Below are 19,782 nucleotides of genomic sequence, written 5' to 3' on the forward strand. Positions count from 1 at the left end.
GGGGGGTGGGTGGAAAATGTCCATGAGGACAGACCTAGGGTTTCGGCTCGGGTGGGTTTGGGCCGTTGGATCCGGAAGCATCCGACGGTGGTTGATGCGTGATCCGCGTGATATGCTCATGGTCCAATCAGAACGCAGCAAACCATTTGATGACCTTATGACCAATATAAATTGGTCGTGATCGATTCAAGATAAAAAAATTCATTCCATTTTCAGTGCTCAAAATGAGTATTTTTGTGAAAGTCCTATCAAATATTTGTTCAAATGATTCCATATTTCGCAAAAGTTTGCATCTTGGAATGGCAAACAATATTTACAAAGGGAGTTTTCATTTTCTTTGGACGAAAAAACCATTTTCCATTTTTCGAGTGCCCAAAAGGAGGTTTTTTTTGTGAAGAACCTATAATATATTTGTTGCAAAATTGGACCGAATCATTTTTCTAAAATACTAGGCCATATTTCATGCACAATTGACCAAATGGTTGGGGGTAAAAAATTTTGATCCACCTCTCGTGAAAAAGACAAATTTTCGCCGGTTCAGCTGGAAGCGGGTAAAATTTGAACTGTAGCTGCCTTCTAGTTTGCTCTTTATTTTTTCCAAAAATCATTTCTAGGTACATAAGTATCTATTTTATCAGAGAAACACCAAAAAAATTCTAAGATTCAACCACTAGCTAGGAACGGTCATTCCCGTCGTTTTGACCGCATTTTGAAACAGGCATAAAAAATTCAAAAAAAAATCAAAAATATGGAAAACCTTCGCATTGTGTCATCATATGTGACCAAGTTTCCAGGAAAAATAATAAACTTGTAATACGACAATTATTTTAAAAAAGTGTTCTCAGAAACGAGCTATCACGTGTGGAGATCAATGGCTTTCAAGCCAAATGATCAATCTTATGGCCACATTCATGGCATAGTTTGTTCAAATGATCTCATATTGTGCACAAGAGTGCATATTGGAATGGCAAACAATGTTGCCTAAGAAAGTTTTCATTTTCGTTGCACGGAAAATTCATTTTCCATTTTTCGAGTGCTCGAAATGAGGTTTTTTTGTGAAGGACCTACCATATATTTGTTGCAAAATTGTACCAAATCATTTTTATAAAATATTAGGACATATTTAATGCACAATTGACAAAATGGTTGGGTGTCAAAAGTTTTGATCCACCTCTGGTGAGAAAGACAAATTCCTGCCGATTCAGCTGGAAGCGGGTCAAATTTGAAGTGCAGCTGCCTCATTGTTTGCTATTTATTTTTTCCAAAAATCATTTCTAGGTACGTAAGTATCTATTTAATCAGAGAAACACCAAAAGTTTTCCAAGATTCAACCACTAGCTAGGAACGGTCAAGCCCGCCGTTTTGACCGCATTTTGAAACGGGCATAAAAAATTCAAAAAACCAAAAAATTGGAAAACCTTCGCATTGTGTCATTATATGTGACCAAGTTTCCAGGAAAAATAATAAACTTGTAATACGGTAATTATTTTAAAAAAGTGTTCTCAGAAATGAGCTATCAAGTGTGAAGATTCATGGATTTCAAGCCAAATGATCAATCTTATGGCCACATTCATGGCATAGTTTGTTCAAATGATCTCATATTTTGCACAAGGGTGCATATTGGAATGGCAAACAATGTTTCCTAAGGAAGTTTTCATTTTCTTTGGACAAAAAAACCATTTTCCATTTTCTGAGTGCCTGAAATGAGTTTTTTGTGAAGGACCTACCATATATTTGTTGCAAAATTGGACCTAATCAATTTTCTAAAATACTAGGCCATATTTAATGCACAATTTACAAAATGGTTTGGTGTCAAAATTTTTGATCCACCTCTGGTGAAAAAGACAAATTCCCGTCGATTCAGTTGGAAGCGGGTCAAATTTGAACTGCAGCTGCCTCATAGTTTGCTCTTTATTTTTTCCAAAAATCATTTCTAGGTAAATAGGTATCTACTTAATCATAGAAACACCAAAAAAATTCCAAGATTTAACCACTAGCTAGGAACTGTCATTCCCGCCGTTTTGACCACATTTTGAAACGGGCATAAAAAATTCAAAAAAAACCAAAAAATTGGGAAACCTTCGCATTGTGTCATTATATGTGACCAAGTTCCCAGGAAAAATAACAAACTTGTAATACGACAATTATTTTAAAAAAGTGTTCTCAGAAACGAGCTATCACGTGTGGAGATCAATGGCTTTCAAGCCAAATGATCAATCTTATGGCCACATTCATGGCATAGTTTGTTCAAATGATCTCATATTGTGCACAAGGGTTCAATATTGGAATGGCAAACAATGTTGCCTAAGGAAGTTTTCACTTCCGTTGGACGAAAAAACCATTTTCCATTTTTGGAGTGCCCGAAAGGAGGTTTTTTTGTGAAGGAACTACCAAATAATTGTTGCAAAATTGGACCAAATCATTTTTATAAAATACTAGGCCATATTTAATGAACAATTGAAAAAATGGTTGGGAGTAAAAATTTTTGATTCACCTCTCGTGAAAATGACAAATTTCCGCCGATTCAGTTGGAAGCGGGTCAAATTTGAACTGCAGCTGCCTCATAGTTTGCTATTTATTTTTTCCAAAAATCATTTCTAGTTACATAAGGACCTATTTAATCATAAATACATGGTTTGGTGGCGATACGTCGAGGTTTGGGCAGTGGCCGAGGGCCCCAACTCTAGAGCGCGTAAACTCGCATGCCCGTCGCGTGGTCACCGCGTGACCGTAATGTTGCCATGTGTTCTGGGTGGCCTAGGCATGTCTAGTGGGTTGGGCACTTCCCAGGTTGGTGCTAGGAAGAAAATTAGAACATAAGATTCTCACGAGGAGACCGATCGATGCTCAAACATGAATTAGCAACCAAGTGTTTGATTAGCGGTACGGGAAATGCACATTGCCAATGGGCATGAGTTTTGGCTGAGGATGATCATCTACTAAGGAGAATGTCTTCACAAATTTTTAGCTCAAAAGGAGGATCCTAGGTGGTACTTGCTTTGCAAAGTACCACGCTGGACAAAAATATGAATGTTGAAGCTGGGCTCAAAATAATGAATGGAGTGAGCTGAAATTTTGTGAAGGATGGTTATTTGGGCATAGGAAAGCATTGCAGAAAATTGATACCATTTGTACATGCCAAAGTAGTACTTCCTTCACAATGCTCTTCTATGGATACAAACTTGGGAAAACTAGTGAGAGAGATTGGATGAATGAAATGAGCTCAAAATTGGTGTAGGTAAGTTACTTAAGTATGGTCATGCGCTGGTAAATTTTCAGATCATTTGGGTAAGCCTAGCTAGTACTTACTTCACAAAGCTTCTCTCGAGGTAGAAACTTTGGAAATTTCTCGAGAAAGATTTACTAGGAAAATTGAGCTGAATATTATCATGTGGCAATGATTTGGGTATGGAAGAGTGCCCGAAAAGTTTGAGGGTAATAGGAGGGGTCTATATAACACTTGCTTTGCAACGTGCCAATTTGGCCATAAAATATAAATTGAACCTGGGCTCACATAGATGACTTGACTGAGCTGCAATTTGGAGGAGGGTGATAATTTGGGCATATGAAGGAACTGCATAAATTTCATGTCATTTAGAGATATAAAAAAGGTACTTCCTTCACAATGCTTCTAGGTGGACAAAAACTTTGGAAATTTCCCGAGGAAGATTTGCTAGGCAAATGGAGCTGAATTTTGTCATGCGGTAATGATTTGGATAGGAAAGAGTGCCCAAAAATTCCGAGGGCAATCAAGAATATATAAATAGCACTTCCTTTATAAAGTGTTGTTGTGAAGAAAATAGGAAAATTAATATTCTTGAATTAGTTTTGAACTAGGCAAGGAAGGATTTTTACATATTTGATGAAGATATGCCCCAAAGAATTTATGAGATTTTTTGGGAATTTTGCGAATGATATAAATATAGGTTGCTTCACAACCTAGGGCAAAAACTGCCACATGGACATGACACATAGGCAAAACTGATGAGATGGCGCCTAGTCATCACAACGCACCATAATCTACAAGGCTATGACCATCTATATTGGTCATTAAAAACTAGAAATAAGGCAGCGGACTAGCACTGTTTGCTTTCTGACCATTTCGTGTAAGGAAATTACGACCTTTCTGACCAAAATGGTCGCAATGGTTTAGGGTTTGGAGCCCCCTGAACAGCTTTTGACCAATTGGTCTAAAATGGTCATAAATTTATGTTCAATTCTTCGAGGGTCACTGACAGAAGGTCATAAGTTGACATATTTCTTGTAGTGACATCTCTTTTGGTTGACTGAATTCGTACTGAAGATGCCATGTTTTTCTGCGTGGAATACTGCAGATAACCTGACGGAAGCGCTCTTGTTCCTCTCACACTTCATGGGCGACATCCACAAGGTAGTACTCCTACCAAACCCCCAAGTGCTCGATTTTTGTAAGTGTTTCTGTTGCGGGTTGCAACTTAAGCAGATGCTTCTTGTTTATGTAGCCACTAAAATATGTACTTCACCATGTAAGGCTAGTTCAGACTTGAGGCTGAACCCTTCTCTGTGTAGTATGATTCCGAGGAAACATATGTCAATAATGCTGAAACTTTTCACGTTGGCGTTACTTTGCTGAACCATGTCTTGTGTACTAATCATGGGTTACTAGCATTTGGCTTCTCTGTGCTAATTAAACCTGGTAAGTATGTATACTTCTTTGACATACAAATTCAACATTGCATGTTTAGGAGGTTCAATTTCTACAGGTGTTGCCAAATGAACGTGTCAACGTGTCTCTCCTTAGGGGTTGATTAAACCGCATATGATCTACTGTATCAATTTCTTGCTGTTCAAACATTGAAATCCTGGTTCATTTTTCAAACATTAAAATGTTGTTGACCCTATCTTTCTATGCTTAAATGATAAAAATTTCGCATTTTGCTTGATAACTTGCAGATGCTGGCCTTCATTCATGTTTTGTCATGAGGTCCAGGATGAACAAGTAGGGAGAAGCGGTGATAGCGGTGTTACCTGATGTGAACATTTTTTTATTGTAAAACTAATGTGAACCATGTTTGGTTGTAATAATGTGCCAAGTTTGGCTCTTTTTGATTGTATTCATGATGTGAACCATATTTTTCCGGATTAGTCGTGCTCTGTTCGAAGCATTTTGTTTTCTCTCTGTGTCGGGGGTTAGGTGCGACATATGCCAAAGGATGGATTATCATGGTGGGGGCGAGTAGAACGTCGCCGGTGCCTGGAAACGGGATGAGGCGTAGACATGCACGCCGGCAAATCTTACCCAGCTTCAGGGCTCTCCGGGGAGATAACACCCCTACTGCTGCTCTGCGGGGTCTCCGCATGATCACTATGGCAAAGTGTTCACACGATTGCTCCTTGAGCTGTTCCCTGGAAGTAGGAGAGGGCAAGGCTAGCTCTCTCCCTCCTATATGATCTGGTCTAGAGCTAATGGGTTCCAACCCTTTGCATGGGTGCCCTGGGGGGTTTATATAGGCCTACCCCCCAGGGGTACAATGGTAATCCGGCTGGACGCGGGCCCAGCCGTCAGTGCCTCCGGCCTCCGTCTTCTCCGCCGACTGGTGGGCCCCGCCGACTGGTGGGCCCCGCCGACTGGTGGGCCCCGCCGACTGGCTAGGTACGGAGCCCACAGGCCGCGTCCGCTGCGGGCGGGTCTTGCCGGCTGCTGATTACTGTAACCGTGCTTCTAATGACGCGAGCTTCGTCATGGAGTCGTGGCAACAGCCCGCCGCTTGGTGGGCGATCACTATTGCCACTCTCCATCACATCTGGTTAATGGCGCGTGGGCCCCGGGGAGGAGCCGGCCGACTGTCGGGGGCCGACTCCCGACGGGTCCGACTTGTGGCGCACTGGCCGTCTTCTGGGATCCCGCTAGCCGGTGGGACCCGCCGCCCAAAGGTCGTATAGACAAGCCGTCGTGGGTGCAGGATTCGGTCCACCGGTGCTGATGTCAGGGCCAGCATGGCTACAGTGCCACGTCGCACGGAGATCTCCGCGGGTACGGCGTACTGTGGCCATGCCTGCCTTTGGAAAGGGGTGGGAGTGGGCTTGACTGTAGCCACTCCCCGTCCCGTCCCTCTTAATGAGGACATGGGGTTTTGCTGGAGTCGTGGGTCGACTCCTCAAGGCCGGCTTCTCTGGAAGTCGCCAGTCAAGAGTCGGCTTATCCTGAAGTCGTCCCCGGGACTCGGCCGCGAGTGGGCAGTCGGTCGCCTTGCCGCCGACTTCTCAGAAGGCAGCTCTTCGTCCTGGGGTCTTGAGGGGCGTAGCCTGCCCCGATGTCTTGAAAGGTTCTGGGGCTCAGGTTAGCCTACCCGTGGCCCATTACTCCGACAGCAGTCCCCGAAGCTGGTGAGGCGCCACGGACGATCGGCCGAGAAGCCTCAGTGGTTTCTCTTTCCGGGTGCTCAACACATGGTTGTTGCTTGATTTCCGCCGGGCCGACTAGAAGGAGTCGGACTCGCCCAACTCTGACTTGCACAGTATTTCGAATGTCATGGCGGGATCCAAGTAGCGTGCTGGCTAAGCCTCTAGGCCGCCGCCCGTTCCGGGCCTGTCACGTGATAACACGCGGCCGGGCTTGTCTGCCAGCCTACGCGCGTGACGGGACAGGCCCGTAGGCGGGGCCCGCCACTACCGTGCCTCGGCGCCCGAGCGGATCCACTGTGGCCCAGGCGGACAGTTGGGATTCCCGTGGAGTTACTGCGTGCAGTAACTTTGTCGTGGAAACGTGGGGGTCGTGGGGCCGTGGGCGCAGTAAATCCCACGACCGCCCCCTCGGCTTCGTAGCCCATGAGGCTATAAGTAGGGGGAGGAGGGGGGCGTGGCAGAGCACACGCGCCCCTCCTTCCCGCTACTCCTTGCTCTTCTTCTTCTTCTTCTTCTTCTTCTTCTTCTTCTTCTTCTTCTTCTTCTTCTTCTTCTTCTTCTTCTTCTTCTTCTTCTTCTTCTTCTTCCTCGCCCCGCCGTGCGCCCAAGCTCTGACGAACGCCGCGGCGATCAGCTCGCGATGAGTTCTTCTTCTGCCACCGTGCCTCCCTTGGTGCGTTCCGGCACCTGGGATGGCTCAGAAGTTCATGACGACCACATTGAGTTCCTTCGCAAGACTCGTCGGCTCCCCGGTGAAGACTATGTGCGGGTGCGTCTTGCACTGAGGGAGGATATTTCCCCAGCGCCGGAGGATGGCGAGCGGGTCATCTTCCACTCGCACTGCCTGCGCGGATTGGGGCTGTCGGCGAGCAGCTTCTTCCGCTCTTTCCTGGAGTTCTACAGCCTCTAGCCGCACCACCTCACACCCAACACGGTGGTGCTGCTGTCCGTCTTCGTGGCCTTGTGCGAAGGCTTCCTCGGAGTCCTCCCCACTCTCGAGCTCTGGGGGGAGTTCTTCTACTGCAAGCTCGGCACCCAGGCTGCAGGCGTGCTGGCTCAATGCGGCGCATTCATCGCCGGACGGAGATCGGGAGCCGACAACCCCTTCCCCACCATCAAGTTGATAAAGTCGGTGAAGATGTGGCAGCGATCATACTTCTACGTAAAAAGCGTCCTCGCGGGGGGCGATTGGGTCAACCTGCCGGCTTTCGAAGCCAGCCCGCCGGCTGGGAGACTGCCCAACTGGTCGTATCGGGCCAAGTCGCTGACGCTTGCGGGTGCCGTCGCCATCACGCGACTCCGAGTTCTGACACAGTCGGAGGGCCTGACTAGTCCGGATCTGCTGGCCGCCTTCGTGGCGCGTCGAGTTCTCCCGCTCCAAAGCCGCCCCCACATGATATGCCAAATGAGCGGGCGCCGTGACCCGAGTTGGATGTGCACCAAGGACATGCCTCACGAGGAGGTGGCCTACATGGTGAACTACCTCTCGGACAACAAGCTGCTGGAGGACTGGCGATTCGGCAAGGAGCCGTACTCCCGCGCCAACCCCCCACCTACAGTGAGTTGCCCTTTCTTTCTTTCCTTCGAGTTGTCTTCTTTCTTGCCGAGTCTGTTTTGTGCGACCTGACCAGTTGGCTTTGGTCAGAATCCCCTCCTCCATCCACCAGCCGGCACCTCGGGGCTGGCCCACGAGTTCCTTGCCGACCGAGTGGAGAGCGACGTTGACGACCCCAATCTGGGGGCGGCGGCTTTGGAAGACGATACCGAGGGAGGAGGCGGCCCGCGGCTCGGGGCCAGTCTAGAGGACTGGCTTGACGATGATGAGGAGGTCGCCCCCTGCCCCCGGCCAGGAGCCAGCCATCCCGGCGCGGGCTCTTCTGCCGCGCCGGGTGCTCCAGGCGGCAGGAAGAAGCGCAGGGCCATGCCGACTTTGTTCGGCAGTCGGCCGAAGAAGCCCAAGAGTTCGGCTGCAGCGACCCGGCGGGACGAGGCGGCTGTGAAGGCCATCCGCTTCCGTAAGGAAGTGAAGAAGCCGCCACTGGTCTCTGCATGAGTATTCCGTCTTGACGCTTTATTCTTTCTCTGTAGCTTTGTCTAAGTCTTTTACTTGCTTCCCTCGCTTCAGGGCTCCCCTCACTCTTGAGAGGGTTGCCGCCGCCTCCGTCATGGCGTCAGCAGAGACGTCCGCCTCCACTCGGTGGATTGACCCCGCTGCTGACCTCCGGGAGGCGAGGGAGCGGAATGCGCAGGAGAAGCAGAATGAGGAAGAGGCCGACCGCCTGGAGAAGGTGGAGTCTGATAAGGCGGAGGCCTCTGCCAAGAAGAAACTGGCGGAGGCTGAAGCCGTCGCCGCGACGAAGCGGCAGGCTGAGGAGGCCGCGCACCGCCAATCGGCGGTGTTCGTCACCCCTCTGAACTCTGCGCCGCTGCCTCCAGAGTTCACGGGGCAGACTGGGGAAGCCGTCCGCGAGAACCCCGTCATGGAGAAGGAAGGCGGTGGCTCCTCCACGCCGGATGTGATCGCCCGCCGCCACCTCCGCCGCCGTCTGGGAGCACGCAAGGCAAACAACCGGCGGATCCGCTGGTGCCGCCGACTGAAGACGAGGCCGTGGCGAGGCTACTCCTTCAAGTCGGCTCGCCAACGCGCCGCCATCTTGAGAAGGCGACTTCGGCGCCACACCCCCTGGAGACCGGCACCGCCAGCTCGGCGATCCCAGACGCCGAAGCGACGAGCGCCGTGCCCATTGGGTGGGTGTGAGGAGGCGGCACAGGGCCGCTGAACCAGGTGCTTCTGGACGTCCAAACAAAGCTTCGAGCTGAGGGCGATGCCATCTAGAACTGCACCAAGGCGTACCTGGCATCGCGGGCAGCCGTCCGGGTATGTTTTCTCTTTGGTCCTTGTTTTCTTGTTCCTCTCTGTGGGGGCGCGCTAGCGCACCCACTGGGTGTAGTCCCCGAGTTTCGGGCCGGCTGCTGAGCAGGCGGCCCGGAACTCCAATTGGTGAGCTCTGGGTACTAATTTTTGTCTGAAATGCTTGTCGCAGGACTACCACAACCTCCGAGTCACCACCTTCAACCGCAACGTTGAAGAGCTGGGCAAGCGGACTGCCGACCTGTCGGAGAGCCGGAGTAAGTCTTTTTTCTTCTTTGCGGGGGCACGCTGGCGCACCCGCGGGCTGTAGTCCCCAAGATTCGGGCCGACTGCTGAACAGTCAGGCCGGATCTCCCCGGTGACTTTCTTTATTGATGACTTAACACCTTCTTTCTTCCTTCTCTTCAAAAGCCAACGCTGTTCTTCAATAGTAGCTGAGCGAAGCCAACTCCACGTTGCGCGCCAAGGGGGAGGAGTGCAGCAAGCTCGCCACAGAGCGCGATCTGCTGGCCACTCAATTGGCAGAGCAGAAGGAGCTGCTTGCGAAGATGCAGAAGGAGGCGGAAGAGGCGGAAACCGCCCTCCTTGCCGAGTTCGCGAGTGAGCGCTCCTCCTGGACTGACAAAGAGGCAATGCTGGCCTCTGGCTTCCATGAGATTGAAGACATTGTTGATGGTGAGTTTCTTTTAATTTCTTTTTTCGAGCTGCCGATTATAAGTCATGTCGACTCCTGGTTTTTGACTTGTTTCTTCATTTCTTCCATCTTGGCAGACTTCTTCCCTGGGCACTCGCAAGCCGCCACCCAAGCCATCGAGGCTGACCGTCAAGGTCGGAGGGCGGAAGGTGTAGAGATCGCCGCCGACGCTCCCCGAACCCTTGATGAGCATATCCTGAGCATCGAGGCTCGCCTTCGGCCGACTCACCGGATGTTGCGCCGGCTCCAACGTGTCGGTGCCAAGGTGATTGCCGCCCTGTGGCCGGACATGCAGGCTCCGCGTACCCCCAGCCTGACTGCCGACTGGCTAGAGGTCGCGGCTGGTCGTCTTGAGGCCTGGAAAGGTTCCTCGGCCCGAGCTGGAGCGCTGAAAGTGCAACTATCCCTAGGTGGTTTTGGTAATTCATAACAACATATAGCTCATTGAGCTAATGCTATTCCAAGATGATTATTTCAGGAAAGCTCAATGATTGGCATGGCATGGATGTGAAAGTGGAACCCTCAAAATGCTAAGGACAAAGGATTGGCTCAAGCTCAAAAGCTCAAGACTCTTCATTTTATATTTTAGTGATCCAAGATCACATTGAGTCCATAGGAAAAGCCAATACTATCAAGGAGGGATGAGGTGTTGCTTAATGAGCCTCTTGCTTCATGTGCTTACTGATATGCTCCAAAACCCTCAACTACTTTCCCATATCCACATATGACCTAAACCCTAAGCCAAACTCGGTCCTACCGATTCTTCCTATCCGGCGCCACCGAGTTTCACTTGTCATTAGCCACTGCCAAACCCTAGCAATTCGGTTCTACCGATAAGGATCTCGGTCTCACCGAGATGGGGTTGCAAACTCTCTGTTTCCCTTTCGTAACTTTTCGGTCCCACCCAAAAAGCGAATCGGTCGCACCGAGATTGCAATGTAAACTCAGTGTTTCCCCTTTGTAACTTTTCGGTCTCACCGAGTTCCACTCGGTCTCACCGAAAGAGAAAATCGGTCCCACCGAGTTTGCCTGGCCAACTCTCTGGTTAGCCAATTACCAAATTCGGTCTCACCGAGTTTGTGTAATCGGTCTCACCGAGATTACGTTATGCCCAAACCCTAACCATATCGGTCCTACCGAGTTGCATGTCAGTCCCACCGAAATTCCTAACGGTCACTAGGTTTGCTATTTCGGTCAGACCGAGTTTTCTGATTCGGTCCCACTGAGATTGGTAAATTGTGTGTAACGGTTGGATTTTGTGTGGAGGCTATATATACCCCTCCACCTCCTTCTCATTCGAAGAGAGAGCCATCAGAACACACACACCATTCCAACTCATATGTTCTGAGAGAGAACCACCTACTCATGTGTTGAGACCAAGACATTCCATTCCTACCATAAGAATCTTGATCTCTAGCCTTCCCAAGTTGCTTTCCACTCAAATCTTCTTTCCACCAAATCCAAATCCTATGAGAGAGAGTTGAGTGTTGGGGAGACTATCATTTGAAGCACAAGAGCAAGGAGTTCATTACCTACACACCATTTGTTACTTCTTGGAGAGTGGTGTCTCCTAGATTGGCTAGGTGTCACTTGGGAGCCTCCGACAAGATTGTGGAGTTGAACCAAGGAGTTTGTAAGGGCAAGGAGATCGCCTACTTCGTGAAGATCTACCGCTAGTGAGGCAAGTCCTTCGTGGGCGATGGCCATGGTGGGATAGACAAGGTTGCTTCTTCGTGGACCCTTTGTGGGTGGTTGCTTCTTCGTGGACCCTTCGTGGGTGGAGCCCTGTGTGGACTCGCGCAACCGTTGCCCTTGGGTGGAGCCCTGTGTGGACTCGCGCAACCGTTACCCTTCGTGGGTTGAAGTCTCCATCAACGTGGATGTAGGATAGCACCACCTATCCGAACCACGGGAAAAACATCCGTGTCTCCAATAGCGTTTGAATTCTCCAAACCCTTCCCTTTACATTCTCGCAAGTTGCATGCTTTACTTTCCGCTGCCTATAAACTATTTGCATGCTTGCTTGAATTATGTTATGATTGCTTGACTTGTCCTAAGATAGCTAAAAACTGCCAAGAACTAAAATTGGGAAAAGGTTAAGTTTTTATTTGGTCAAGTAGTCTAATCACCCCCCCTTCTAGACATACTTTCGATCCTACAAGCGCGCCGGGCCTTGGAGTTCGTCAAGGCGTGGTATCCGGGGCTGGATCTAGACCGGTTGGCGACACTCCGGACAGAGGCTCAACCGGAGCTAGCAGCCGCGGAAGATGCCCTCGTCAAGCTTGCCGCGGTGATCGCTGAGTACACCGACACCAGCGTCTTCGTCCCTGAGCGGTCTGAAGACAGCGAGGAGGTACCGCCGGAGTGGTTTGGAATGAACCCAGACTACGGCGAGGACTCGGCAGAGGTGATCGGCTCCAGCGTCGAGGAGGAAGGCGAGGTGGAGGACGGAGGCGAAACGGAGGCACCAGAAGACGGGGCAGACGACCAGCCTCAGCTCGACCGCGCCTTCAACAATGAGCCGCGTGCGACCAAGCCGACTACCGCCGGAGGCGATCAAGCCGAGACTGCCCGGCCGGCCGCCCCAATGCCTGACGCTGCCGCCTCCTCCAACCCTCCGAATCCGTCTGCCGCATCTTAGGCTGCCGCTTTATCTTTATTTTATCTGCTTTAGTAGTCTTGAAGAACTTGTTAATTTGCACAATTCCACCCGCGGGGTGTATTTTGAACTTCTGCTCGAAGATTCGGCCAAGGGCCTATGCTATGTAAATATTTATTCAAATTGTATCTTTTCTTGCTCATTGCTCTTTTGGCTTTTTTCCTTTGCCGCTTTCCCTTAGTTGCCTGTCTTGCCAGTCGGATAGGCGCTCTGCGGACTGCCTCTGGATCAAATGCTTGGCTACTTTGAGAAGGCAAGTACTTAGCCATTTTAGAGCTTTTTAGCAAGTTGATTAGAAGGCGGTGAGCCGACTGCTTAATAGTCGGTTTGTGAAAAGAAAAAAGGAAGGCTGGAAGCCGGCTTAAGCTATGTTTTATGCTTTGAGTCCTTAGCCATTTTTCATGCGAGCGCCCATTCTACCTTACTCCTGCCCACCGTACAGTCGCTCTGCAAGTTGCGGCTTCTGACAGGAGATGGCTTAGGCGCCACACACTACTTGTCCGGCTGCAGGAAGCATTTCATAGTGCAAGGCAGCAAGTCCCCGGGCCGACCTGTCGAGCCCGGTGCCAAGCGGCATAACAAAGAGTAACATACTCGTAGGCATAACTTTTATCATATAGACAAAAGAGGGCAGTCCCTGAGCTCGTCTCGGGGGGCCCGAAGTCTTGGTACTTTAATACAAAAGGTAGCATGGTACATACGGCATCAACTGTAAAATCTTTGGAGGAGATTTGCATTCCATGGCCACTCTGTCTCTTTGCCGGAGTCGTCCCTCTTTCGTGCTTGGGGCTTCTGAGCGTCAATCAGGTGGTTGGAGTCATTGCCCAGCACTTTGCTGATGATGAAAGGGCCTTCCCAAGGTGCCGACAGCTTGTGCTGGTGAAGTTGCGGACGAATGCTTCGGTGAAGTCGACCCAGATGTTGATGCTGCGGGGGTTCAGGCTGTTCAGCCATGTCCGCGCCGTGCCCGGGAGCATGAGCGGAACGTATTTTATAGCGACACGCTTGTTGCCGTTCGCTATGCTGACAGCCGTGGAGTAGTCGACTAGCCAGTCTTCCGGCTTCACGGAGCCGGTGTACTTGGGCGTGTCTCGTGGGAGCGTGAACCCTCTGGGAAAGGTCTCGTCTTGAATGCGGGGCCCGAAACAAGGCGGACCCAGCTCGTCTTCTTCTTCCAGCGCCAGGGATCGGTGAAGCCGGTCGATCCGGTGGCGATCGTATTTCTCCCCGACTCCCTCTCGGAGGCCAAGGCGGTCGCCAAGAGTCGGATGATCAACAGGCGGCAGGGAGACTCGCCTTTCCTTGCGAGGAGGAGGGGGCGGACAGTCGTCCCGTTGTTCCACTGCTCTCGGGCGGCCGTCTCGGTCGCGCTCTATGGTAATGTGAGTCCGACTGTGGCTGACAGTCGGATCCTTGTCCTTTCTTCCTCGGGCGCCGCCAGTCGGCGTCCGAGACGTCGCGCCTTGGTCTCGGCAAAGGTCGTCGTTTTGCCGCTGTGGCGCCTCTGTGCGGCAGCCGGCCTCATTCTACGCGGCAGCCGCGTCGAGGAGCCGCTAGACTCGCTCCATCATCAGGCGGCACTCTTCGCCCTCGAAATTGTCCATCTCGTCCGCCGCCGCCTGGGCGGCTAAAATGTTCTCCGCAGGTGTAGCGTACACAGGGCGACTTGCCCCGAACAGGTTGGCGATGGCTACGCCGCGCTGCTGGACCGTGCCAAGGCGGCTGGGCCCAGCTGGGGCTGGCGAGCCACCAACAGCGCGATCCATCTCTCGCTGGTAGGCTTCTGACAAGCGTCTCTTGCTAGCCAGCTTCCTCGCGCCTTCGACGAGCTGAAGGTGGCGCGCCTCCAACGTCTCCGCATTAGCGTCTTCCGGAATGGGCGCAGTCAGGTCTTGTAGTGCCGCGCCAAGCGGATCATGAGCTCCTCCGTCGGGGAGCTCGTCATGACTGATGACGAGTACCTCGGTGACGGTGCTTCCGTCGCTCTCCGCACGAGGGAGAGGCTCGTCGTAGACCACCACATTAGTGGGGAACGTGTCGAGCGACGCGGTGTCGGAGTCGACCAGCCTCGGGTCGGTGGAACCTACAGACTCCAAGTCTACGGCAGGCTCGCCAGCGACGTGGAGTTGATAGAGGAGGCCCGCGAGGAGGCTCTCGGAGCCGCCCGTGCCTGCGTCGGATGCAGGTTCGTCGGAGATGCGAACCTCGCCGACAAGTTCGGCGGGGCGGCTAGCGGCGCAGGCAATCTCGACGCCGTGCAGTGCGTCGGTGCAAACTCCGTCTAGCGTGCCTGGCTGGCTGCGCTCGCCAGGGAGGAAAAGGGTTCCCGCCCAGAACAGGTCTCCGGACGATGGTGCACCAGGCCCCACGGTGGGCGCCAAATGTCGGGGGTTGGGTGCGACATATGCCAAAGGATGGCTTATCATGGTGGGGGCGAGTAGAACATTGCCGGTGCCTGGAAACGGGATGAGGCGTAGACATGCACGCCGGCGAATCTTACCCAGCTTCAGGGCTCTTCGGGGAGATAACACCCCTACTGCTGCTCTGCGGGGTTTCCGCATGATCACTATGGCAAAGTGTTTACACGATTGCTCCTTGAGCTGTTCCCTGGAAGTAGGAGAGGGCAAGGGTAGCTCTCTCCCTCCTATATGATTTGGTCTAGAGCTAATGGGTTCCAACCCTTTGCATGGGTGCCCTGGGGGTTTATACAGGCCTACCCCCAGGGGTACAATGGTAATCCGGCTGGACGCGGGCCCAGCCGCCAGTGCCTCTGGCCTCCGTCTTCTCCGCCGACTGCTGGGGCCCGCCGACTAGTGGGCCTTGCCGACTGGCTAGGTACGGAGCCGACAGGCCGCGTCCGCCGCGGGCGGGTCTTGCCGGCTGCTGATTACTGTAGCCGTGCTTCTAATGACGTGAGCTTCGTCATGGAGTCGTGGCAACAGCCCGCCGCCTGGCGGGCGATTACTATTGCCACTCTCCATCACATCTGCTTAATGGCGCGTGGGCCCTGGGGGAGGAGCCGGCCGACTCTCAGGGGCCGACTCCCGACGGGTCCGACTTGTGGCGCACTGGCCGTCTTCTGGGATCCCGCTGGCCGGTGGGACCCGCCGCCCAAAGGTCGTATAGACAAGCCGTCGTGGGCGCAAGATTCGGTCCACCGGTGCTGATGTCAGGGCCAGCATGGCTACAGTGCCGCGCCGCACAGAGATCTCCGCGGGTACGGCGTACTATGGCCATGCCTGCCTTTGGAAAGGGGTGGGAGTGGGCTTGACTGTAGCCACTCCCCGTCCCGTCTCTCTTAATGAGGACATGGGGTTTTTGTTGGAGTCGTCGGCCGACTCCTCAAGGCCGGCTTCTCTGGAAGTCGCCGGTCAGGAGTCGGCTTATCCTGAAGTCATCCCCGGGACTCGGTCCCGAGTGGCAGTCGGTCGCCTTGCCGCCGACTTCTTAGAAGGCGGCTCTTCGTCCTGGGGTCTTGAGGGGCGCAGCCTGCCCCGATGTCTTGAAAGGTTCTGGGGCTAGGCTTAGCCTACCCGTGGCCCATTACTCCGACACTCTGTTCTGATTTAAATATTGTTATTTATTTACTAGAAAATTGAGATCTGAAGAATATAATAGTGACAACTAGGACCCACTTATTAGAACCTGACAACCGAGTCCCACCTCACTAGTGGGCCTATCTTCTGAAAAAAATAAAATCAAAAACTTTGGAGCAAGAAAGGCCATGCCCTAGAAAATAAAAAGGCCAAATTGTTGGGCCAGGCCCATGTATCTAGAGAAAATTAACAGAAAAATATACAGTAAAAAGGCTAAATTGTTGGGCTCGGCCCATGTAAAACGCCGAATCGGACCGGGCTGATTCTTGTGCCACATCAGCTTGCCATGCTGGATGCCTACGTGGCCTGAGGAGGTTGCTAGTGACCAAAAAATTGGTCGTGGAACCAACGACCTTTTACATATCACAAAGAAGGTCACTAATTTCAGTTTACGACCGCCAGCTTTTGACCTTCTGTTTTTGGTCACAAAAAGGTCGCAAATGAAAAACTATGACCTTTCAGCGGCCAATAGTGAGGGTCACAAGTTGACATATTTCTTGTAATGATATTTCATGCTATAATTGGTATGATGCTGGAATATGCGATTCAGTGGAAAACTCATATGCACGTGTGAAATGATAAATGGTAAAACAATAGGTTCCCGGTGACGCCTCTAAGACCGGCTCAAGTGTTGTTGGTGATCATTTTCTGGATCTTAGGATATCATTAACTGTAACGATAATCGTAATACAACATTGAGGGTATGACGTTAGAAGAACGATCATATTGAATCGACCCAATACTTGTCTGTTATACTATGTGATCATATCGTCTGAAATCATCTGTTATAACATGGAGTGTTAGCATGTGTTTTAGTTCCTCAGACCACGAGAGTGTCTCGGTCACTTCCTACTGGACGGTGGGCTTTGGGGTTGCTCAAACGTCATCTGTAACAAGGTGATCATAACGACAACTTTCAGGCTCACCGGAAAGTTTGACAAGTGGCCAAACAGCTCAAGAGTGGGATTTGCTCCTCCGACGATGGAGAGATATTCTTAGGTCCCTCTTGGTGTGACAGCATCCTTCATCGTATGGCCAGACACTAGTGACTACATCACGAGGATGCCGGAACACGTCAACGAGAAAGAAGAACAAAACCGGTAACGGGAGCAACAACATAGTGAGCATGGTGATGACTCTAGAGGATACCGATGCACACCGGGTTTTGTAAAGTATCGCGAAGCAAAGGGAACACCACATGATAACCAAAGGTTCACTCGAATATCCTTTGTGTAATCATAGGGACCGATATGGTTGTTTGCGGTTCCACTATCGGTCATTGAACGAAGGGGTTTCATTCATGTCTATGGTTCCCGAACCTACGGGGTCGCAAGCATAAGGTAATCATGATCTTCTGAGTGTTAGTAGGATGTGAGTGATGAGAATATATTTGTGTAATTGTTTCATTAATATCCGGAATAGTTCTGAGAGGTTCCGAAAGCGTTTCAGGGTCACCGGAAGGGTTTTGGTGAATATCGGGTATTACCTATTAATATATATATATATAGGTGGAAAACATTTCCGGGGATGTTAAATTATATAATGCTCTAAAAATGCTTAGAACAAATATATATTTAATTTAATATCAACGGGTCTAAAAAGGCCAAGATGTGGAAGGAAACTTGGGCCACAAGGGCCCAAGTGGAGTAGGCATCTCCCTTCCCTAAGGAAGGGGGGCGAATCCTACTAGGGGAGGAGGCTTTCCCTCCTTGGTGGCAGTCCTCCTCTTCCCCTCCAACCTATATATACTAGAGGATTTCCACCTTTTGAACAACACAAGTTTTGGGTGCCTCTTCTAGTTGATCTAGTTCTAGTTCTAGTTCTCTCTAATCCTCATAATAGAGAAGCCATGTGCGGTTCTTTTCTTATCCCTCTAATTCTTCGGCGACGGTTAGCTCTGGACGGCGAAGCGCTGCCAAATCGTGTGAAGCATGTACGCTTGTAATCTGTAGAGAGGTCGTGCTTTCGGTCTTCCCTTTAGGGGATGGTTCATAAAGCAGTTCAAGGGATCGCTCATCTACAGTTCGAGGGGCTTCAAGTACGATCTACACCGACATGGTCTTCTTCCGTGCAACTCGATGATGGTAACGATCGTGATCACAACCTGTTATGCATCTTCATATTGATCTTGGGTGTGCGTAGGCGCACTTTTTTTTGGTTTTCTACTACGTTTCCCAATACTTAAGCATACAAATAGCGAGTACTACGATAGACTCCTACAGACACACTACTCATCATCATCAGTATCATGCAAGAGCATGTTCTAGTCAATGTCATCAGACTAAATGTCGAATCAGCCTTAATCATCCTTGAGGGGCCTACCTCGTCCTCCTTGTTGATCGCCCTCTCGAGAGCGAGAAATACACCTACTTAGCGAAAGGCGGTGTGGCGGTATTTCGATCGCGCATGATAGGGAGACAACTGCGATAGATTCACGACGAGGTGACGGGGGAATGTAGTGTTGAATGACCAGAATGATAGATCCGGGCATGGTGGTCCTCGATCCGACACCTGTAGGGATGGGGCTGCCGGGATTGGACAGCGACAGGGTGCCCGCTTGTGCGAGTGGACATGCAGGGATGCGGCTCAAGGAGGCGGACAGAACAGTTGGATCCGATGAGGTGGTGGTGGCATCAGTGGTTCACAACGGTGCAAAATAGGGTGGCGGTGGTAGGGTGTCCAGAACCAGCAGCGGCGCCGACGTGGCAGGGAAAGCCGCCACGTGGTAAAACTTCAGTCAACGGTTGCATCTGCGTGCCGCATGGTTGGGGATTTGCGGCAATCATGCGATTGTTATATATTTGCGGCACTTGGGGCCAAAATTTTGGGTTGCGCTAAAAATGCATCAATATTTGGAGATACATCATGTGCCGGAGCATTGCTTTGTGGTCCAAATGCTAAGAAGCAGTTTTGTAGCTTTTGGCGTATTAGGACATCTCCAACAAGCTGTATCAAATTTTGTTGGTACAATGTGACGCCCATGTAGTTAAGCTACAGTAAACCTCTGTTAATGATGCCACGTCACGATGGTTACTGTTGCTAATCTCGTGTTAGTTCGAAACCGATTCAAATTCAAAATCAAGTCAAACGGTAAAATTTTCAAACGTTAAAACTAAAATGTTCAAAATGGGGCAAATAAATCCAAAGTCATAATGGTGGAGGAACCACATTTTATTAAAAGTATTAAAAGCACTAAAATGATTTAAACAGCAGCGAAACAACTATTTGAACGACTTTGGTATTTTATAAAATACTAAACTATTTTATATCAGGGTAAAACTTTTTATAGTAGTGGATTGTTCTAAAACATTATTTTAGGGGCTATAGATATATTTTACTAAATTAAAATTAATGTGTAACTAAAATAAAACAGAAAAGAAAAACATGAAAAGAAAAAAAAGAGGAATAAAACAACCCCACCACTGGGCCACTCGGCCCAGTTGGCCACCACCGCCCACATGGGCCGGCCCACCCGCACCCCTTATCCCCTCACTCCCCCGCAAACCCTAACCACCCACACCCCCACTCACTCCCCCCCCCTCCCCCCGATCCAGTTCTGGATCGGGATCGGGCCGAC

At 50.5% G+C, this 19,782-nt stretch overlaps 1 pseudogene; it reads left to right on the forward strand.

The window, feature by feature from the left end:
* Positions 1-4,962, forward strand: part of LOC119315898 — a 17,424-nt pseudogene extending 12,462 nt beyond the window's left edge.
* Positions 4,963-19,782: the final 14,820 nt, after the last annotated feature.

Source organism: Triticum dicoccoides, chromosome 6A, assembly GCF_002162155.2.
Source record: "Triticum dicoccoides isolate Atlit2015 ecotype Zavitan chromosome 6A, WEW_v2.0, whole genome shotgun sequence".
NCBI lineage: Eukaryota > Viridiplantae > Streptophyta > Magnoliopsida > Poales > Poaceae > Triticum > Triticum dicoccoides.